The sequence below is a fragment of the Echinops telfairi genome, unplaced genomic scaffold (assembly GCF_000313985.2).
Source record: "Echinops telfairi isolate 266 unplaced genomic scaffold, ASM31398v2 ScPeMD7_3;HRSCAF=10, whole genome shotgun sequence".
Lineage (NCBI taxonomy): Eukaryota > Metazoa > Chordata > Mammalia > Afrosoricida > Tenrecidae > Echinops > Echinops telfairi.
In genome coordinates, this window is record NW_022103899.1 from 65,294,073 (window position 1) to 65,300,747 (window position 6,675).

Here is a 6,675-nt window from a genome sequence, read left to right on the forward strand (position 1 = left end):
CTCAGGGCCGGGGCAGCTGCCGCCGCCGCGCAGGGAAAGCCGGCCTCGGGCTGTGAGCGCACGCTGTGCTCAGTGTTTGCACCCCAGGGTGCCCGGCGGGGCACACAGGCGCTGCCGCTGCCCAGGGCTGCAGGGAGCTCGCGATGCGCCAGGCGGGAATCCCCGCCACAGCACCAAGTCGCCGGGGCGCGAGTGCAGGGGCTTCGCGGCAGAGTCCAAGTCTTCCAAGAAGCGGTCTGCTTCAGTCCCTTGGACCCCCACAGATAGCTCCACTGAAACTCCCAGGGGTGACAGTGGGAGCCGCCAAGCAGAGTCCACTTAGGGGTGGGTCAGCGCCTGGATGGAAGAGAGGAGATTCAGGGGCAGGGACGAGGAAAACGCGCTCAAAGGGCTTGCAGGCATGTGTCTCTGTGTCCCAGAAAAACCGCAGCCAACACAAATGATCTGCGTGTGCCCAGAAAGCTCCCTGGAGATGAGGCTTTGTCCACACCTCCGGATGAGCAGCTGACCTCCTGGGAAGGGCCAAGGCTCAGGGGACACACCCAGCCTGATATGCTCACCCTCGTTCCTCCCAATGGGGCTCTGGTACCAAGGGACAAAAGAAAAGTCCATCTAAGGGTGGTGGTGGTGTTATGGGCTGGTGTCTCTCCAACAAAAGGATCCGCATTGAGGGCCATGCACTAGCCTGCCATCCTTCTCGGGTTTGAGCCCATGGTGGCAGCCACTGTTTCGGTCCATCTCACCCAGGGCTCTTGTTCGCAGCCCCTCGATCTGGTCCTGGGCACTTGTGGACATCAACGAGCGCCAGCAGGAGCCCCGGCTTCCACTGGCCAGCAGTGCAGTGTGCTCCAGCTGGCTCCCCAACCTGGCAGATGCGGACCTCTGTGCAGGACCCTCTCACAAGGCGGTCCTGAGGGTCACAGCTGTGTGCTCAGACTGGACAGGGCAGAGGCTACAGCCTCTTGCTGGGAGGATGGGAAGGAAGCAAGAAAGAGTCTTCTCTTTCGTGTGGTCTTATGTGTGTCCACATCGGCCACACGGAGGCCTATGAATGAGCTCACCATATTCTGCTCTTCAAACTCTACTGGTTACTTCTGGTCAGAGTGGTGTGGGTGTGTTAGTGTTTGTGAGAGAGCACACATGAATGTGCAAGTGTGTGAGAGAAGTGTGCGTGTATATATGAGTGTCTCCATTAACGTGTGTGGCATGTGCATGTGAAAGTGAGTGGGTGAGGCCTGTGCTCACTGCTCACTACAAAGACTGGAGTGGAAATAACAGGAAGCCTGTGTGCACCCAACCCATGGCACAGCACCCTGCTTGGAAGGTGCTCTCCTTCAAACAGGAAGCTGTTTCACAGGTCTGACTCTGCTCCCCTGAGCCCCTTAGTGCTCTGCAGGCAACCCTAAGGGGATTCTGGGGTGTGAGGAAGCCACAGGACCCTGTGCAGTGTTTCTTTCTGTTGTGCAAAGGACAGACCCAGAGGCACCTAACAGCCCCACACAGAGATTCTCAGACTTTGTCCCGTAGGAAAATCCAGCTGCTTCCACCTGCATCCCAACATGCTTCTCCCTAGTTCTTCACTCAACAACTTTCCCTTCAGCATTTTGCCTTTAAAGAATGAGATGCATTTGATTCTTCCTTGCAAAATGCAGATGGCGTGGTCATTACATGCTCTGACAACAAGGCGGTTGTTAATGAGATAAAGGGTAGACGTAGAAAGCTTTGTGTCCTTCCCACTGGCCCCCACGGGTCCTGTTTCCTTTCCATCCTCTCAGAAGAACTGACAAAACTCTGTCAAGGGCTGTGCATCGCTTGACGTAAGTCTCTGACAGGGAAGTGCCCCGCGTCTCCAGTGCGTTTGCGCAGAGTCCATCTACCCTCACCTACTGGGACTCTGGTGAGCACCATCTTCCAGACAGGATGGACCCCACCTGAGGGGTTAGCCACCAGGATGTCTGCTATTGCCATTTCTCAAAGGGGAGTTGACTTATTTCAGGGTATTATGAAATAGATTTAGAAGTCCACTTGTCCCATGAAGACATCTGCAGGGCAATAGTCCAGAGAAGAGGCTTCCCAGCAGGCCCTTGTGGACTACGGCTCTCATTTCTCAGTGCTTGTACTGAGCCAAGTGCGAAGGAAGGAGAAGGCCATTCCTTACATCTCCAGTGGAAATCTACGATTGACGTATCCGCTGACATCAGCTGCCTGGATTTACAGAACATGTTTTCCTAAAACTATCTGAAGGGGACCTCGAGTCTCTATGGGGCTGGACACAGGGGCAGTGTTGTGTTCCTCTGTTCTTCCCCTTATTAAAGTGATTTAAAATGGTTTGCTGATACAACAATAATTTTAGTGGACCTTCTTGACGTTTTCATTGCACCAGTAATTATGAGGGTGATTCAAAAAGTTAGTGGGAACATTCCATGATCTTTTAAAAGAACATTTTATGATGCTGCTGTTGGGCAGACTTGGACTCCTAATGGAAAGGTTAGTGGGCAAATTCTGCCTTTGACTTTAAGTAGTTGATTAGGTCTTCACTCCATTTCCCCACCAGCTGTTTGAAAAGCTTCTACGTGTTATGAGGTGCTATCGAGTCAGTTCAGAGTCATAGCTCACTATGACTAACAGAACAAAGCACTGCCAACCTGTGCCATCCTCACAATTGTTCTTCTGTTTGGCCCAGGTCGTAACCAGGTGAAGGGGAAGATGATATACAACAAAAGGGAGGCCGGGGTGGGGGCTGGGGGGTATGGCAAGCTAATAGGAGGGCTGATAAATCATTTAAATTGCAGAAATAAAAATGATGATTTTCTATGTGTGTTACACAGTGTTGAAGGGTTCTCTAGAGAAACAAAGCCAGGACACTTATGAGTATATATATATATAATCATAGTCAAGTATTATATATATATAATCATAGTCATATATATGGATAGATATATACAGCACGAAGGCATATGACAGCTAATTAGTCTACACAGCAGTACGGAGTTCAACTCACTTCTGTGGAATAGTTAATATACTAGAAGTCCTTCAACTCACTAGTGCTGCTGGATCCAAGGTCAAGGAAGCAGAGAGCTGAGTCTTCCCTTAGGCAATGCAAGCAGTCCGGCCACAGGCAGCAAATGGCAGGGCAAGTCACCAACAGTCAGCAGCTCAGGAGCTTAGTGAAGCAGGCCCGGATGGAATACTGAACTCAAGCAACGCAAGGCGACAGGATCCACCAGCCTCGAGCTCACACGATGTGCACACCAGCACCGTGGCCAAGCAGGTCTCAAAGGAACCTCAAGCTCTAGTGACATGATCCACGGGTTGGCTGTCCCACAGGTGGTGTAGCTCACAAGTTGAGGCAAAGAATTAGCTAAAGCAGCTGCACCCTGGGCCGATCACCAAAGCGCAAGAGATGGGGTGGACTTTGCCGATTGAGCCATTTATTTCCTTGCCTTCCAATCAAACATCGACCTGATTAATCCCACATGTTCCCATTGGCCAGGTTGGCACAATAAACCTACCTATCACACTATGTAAACCTCCACCCAATCCACAATAAAATCATTTGGGTTTTTTTTGTGTGTGTGTGGGGAGGGCAGTAAATACTTGAGAATTGTATTAGAATAGAATCCAATTTTGTTAGAATAAAGTGCACATGTTCTAAGTTCAGTCGTGAGTGAACTTCACTTTGGGCTCAGGGTAGGTTCTGCCCAGAAGGAGCACAGTGGGCTTATTCTTGTGAGGCGCTGTAGTACATACACACACACACACACACACACACACACACACACACACACTACCTTGCAGAGAGCTGAAGTGGTGTTCACATGCGCAGAGCTTTGTCTGTCCAGGTGCTGCAGTGTGTTCTCTCACACACAGATGTCACCTTGTGGGGAGTGGAGAAGCACCCTCCCACACACATACATGCAGAGGTCACAGCACAGGGAGCTGCAGCACTGCTTCTCTTCACCAGGGTGTCAGCAGCGCACACACGGAGCTCAGCCTCCCTCTCGCACAGTGGCCGCCTCACAGGGAGCGGCAGTGTTCATGGGGAAAGCACTCACACACAGAGGGTACCTCGTAGAAAGCCAGCTGAAGCGCTGCTCACACACAGATGTCACCTGTGGAGCTGCAGCGTGCTGACACACGCAGGGGATGGAGCTGTGCTCACACGCAGCACTTTGCCTTGCAGAAGCTGAAGTAGCACTCTTACACAGACGGGTCACCTCATGGGGAGCTGCAGCACACACACACACACACACACACACACACACACACACACCACCTCATGGGATGCGTGCTCACATGCACAGCACTTGGCCCCATTCAGAGGTGGAACCATGGGAGCAGGCACACACACACACACACACACACACACGCACACATCCCCTCCAGGGGACCGGAAGCACACTCATGCGCATGCAGCCACAGAGGCCACGTTGCAGGGAGCTGCAGCACGCACATACAGGAAGCTTCACCGGGAGCCTGCTACAGGAGGCAGTACAGTTGCAGGGGCGCCGTGGTCACTGATGCCCCGTCTTGGGGGTGCGGTCTGTATGTCCAGTGCTGTACTTTCCACTCACTGCCAAGGGGCTCCTGACCTCTGCTTGCCAGTGAACTTCCTGTGGTCACACAAGTCACTGCGGTTGAGCGCTAAACATGTTAGCCACACTATGGAATTTAGTCATGTTATGAATTGTTACATTGTTATTAAGCCAAAAATGGATACAATTTTTGTATTTCTGAAGCTCTAGAAAGACATATTTTTGTTTAATAAAGGTTTCTATCATTTGTAGCAATATTTTGACTCATCATAGAATTATTCAAATATATATGCTCCAATCACTAATGTAATAAAAAAGAACTTCTGCAGCCTAAAATTCATCAGACGTGAAATCAAGATCCAGTGATGATGATTGGTGATTGAAATGCAAGCATTGAAAAAAAGAAGGATCGGTAGCTGGACATTTTAGCCTTGATGGAAAAAATGAATCTGATAATCAATGAGGGTTTGCAAGTCTAACACTGATTCATTTAAAATGCCATTTTTCAACACTATAAATGGAGTCTGTACACAGACATCCTGCGACAGGATCGACAGGATCAAACGGAAATCCATGATGGGGAGACTGGAAAGCGGTCGGAAGCCAGCAGCAAAGCAGACCACCAATTGCTCACGTCCGAGCTCACACTGACGCTGCAGAAACGACAACAGTCCACACGAGTCAACGTGCAACCTTGAGAGCACAGACCAGCTCCAGCACGCAGCCGCGCATGAGCACTAACGGCCAGTGCCCAGGTGAGGACAGCAGACACAAAGAACGTAAACGGCCATTAGAACACGGGAGAGAGAGAAAAGACAGAAGGGGTGTCGTGAGAGACCCCGACACTTACGCTTGAATGCGAAAGAACCGCAGAGTTTCAAAGGAAGCTCAAAAAATAAAGTAATGTGCTGTCAAGAAATGTGCAAAGACCTAAAGTTAGAAACTCACACACCCAACATCCCTCCAGCTGAAAGAGTGAAAGAAACCCTTCCAGGCTCTAGATGCCATCCTGAGAGATACAGAAAACAATCCTGTACGTAGACTCAACTCGGTCTTTCTAACAGAACGAGGGCACTGCATGGATTAACATCAGGAAGGTGTGTGTCAGGGACTCATCCTTTCGTCATACTTGTGCAATCTGCATGCAGAGCAGGTGATCTGAGATGCTGAACTGTCGGGAGAAAACTGTGAAGAAGAGAGAGCAGCATGGTGGGAGGAAGAACCACGAACAGTCGGCAATGTGCAGACCGGAAGAAAACTGTGAAGAAGAGAGAGCAGCATGGTGGGAGGAAGAACCACGAACAGTCGGCAATGTGCAGACCGCGCAACCTTGAAGTCTTTCAAAGACCACAGCTTCAGCGTGCGGTGTGCCTCACTGTAAAGAAAACAAACCTCACACCCCAATTAGAAGGCAGCCCCACTGCATATGGAGAAAAGACGGCCGTTGTCAAAGAATTCACTTTATCTGGATCCATAATAAACACCCGTGAAAGCAGCGACCATGAAATAAAACGACAAATGGAACAGGGCAAATTTGGTGCACAAGACTGCACTGAAGTGTGAAACTCTGGAGATGTCACTTGGAGGACCAAGGTATACCTGTCCGGAGCCAGGGGAGGAAGCATGTGAAACCTCGACAATTAAAAAGGAAGAGAAAAGAAAAAATTGCCGGCCTGAATCCTGGTGTTGAAGATGCTGTGGACCACCAGTGGGTGCACAGGGGCTGCCAACCTCACGTCGGCAGGTAGAAACCCCCGGCTGCTCCTCACGATAAAGACGGGGCCCTCTGCTCCCGTAGAGTCGCAGTGCTGGAAACCCACAGAGGTCGCTGTGAGTCGGCATCGACTCGCTGGCATGAGCTTGAGCTCCAGGAATGAACTGCCAGAATGAAGAACCCTGTCTTGGACGAAGTGCAGCCAGGACTCCCTCCAAGCAGAGGTAGTAAGACCGCTTCACATACTTGGGATGCGTAATCAGAAGAGTCAGTCCCTGGAGAAGGAAGTGATGGGTACTGCAGGTGTGTAAAAAGAGGAAGACCCTCAGTGCCCCTGACACAGTGGCAGCAATAGTGAGCTCACGGACAGCAAAGGTTGTGAGGACGGTGCAGGGTGGGGCAGCACGCTGTTCTGCTGTGCACAGA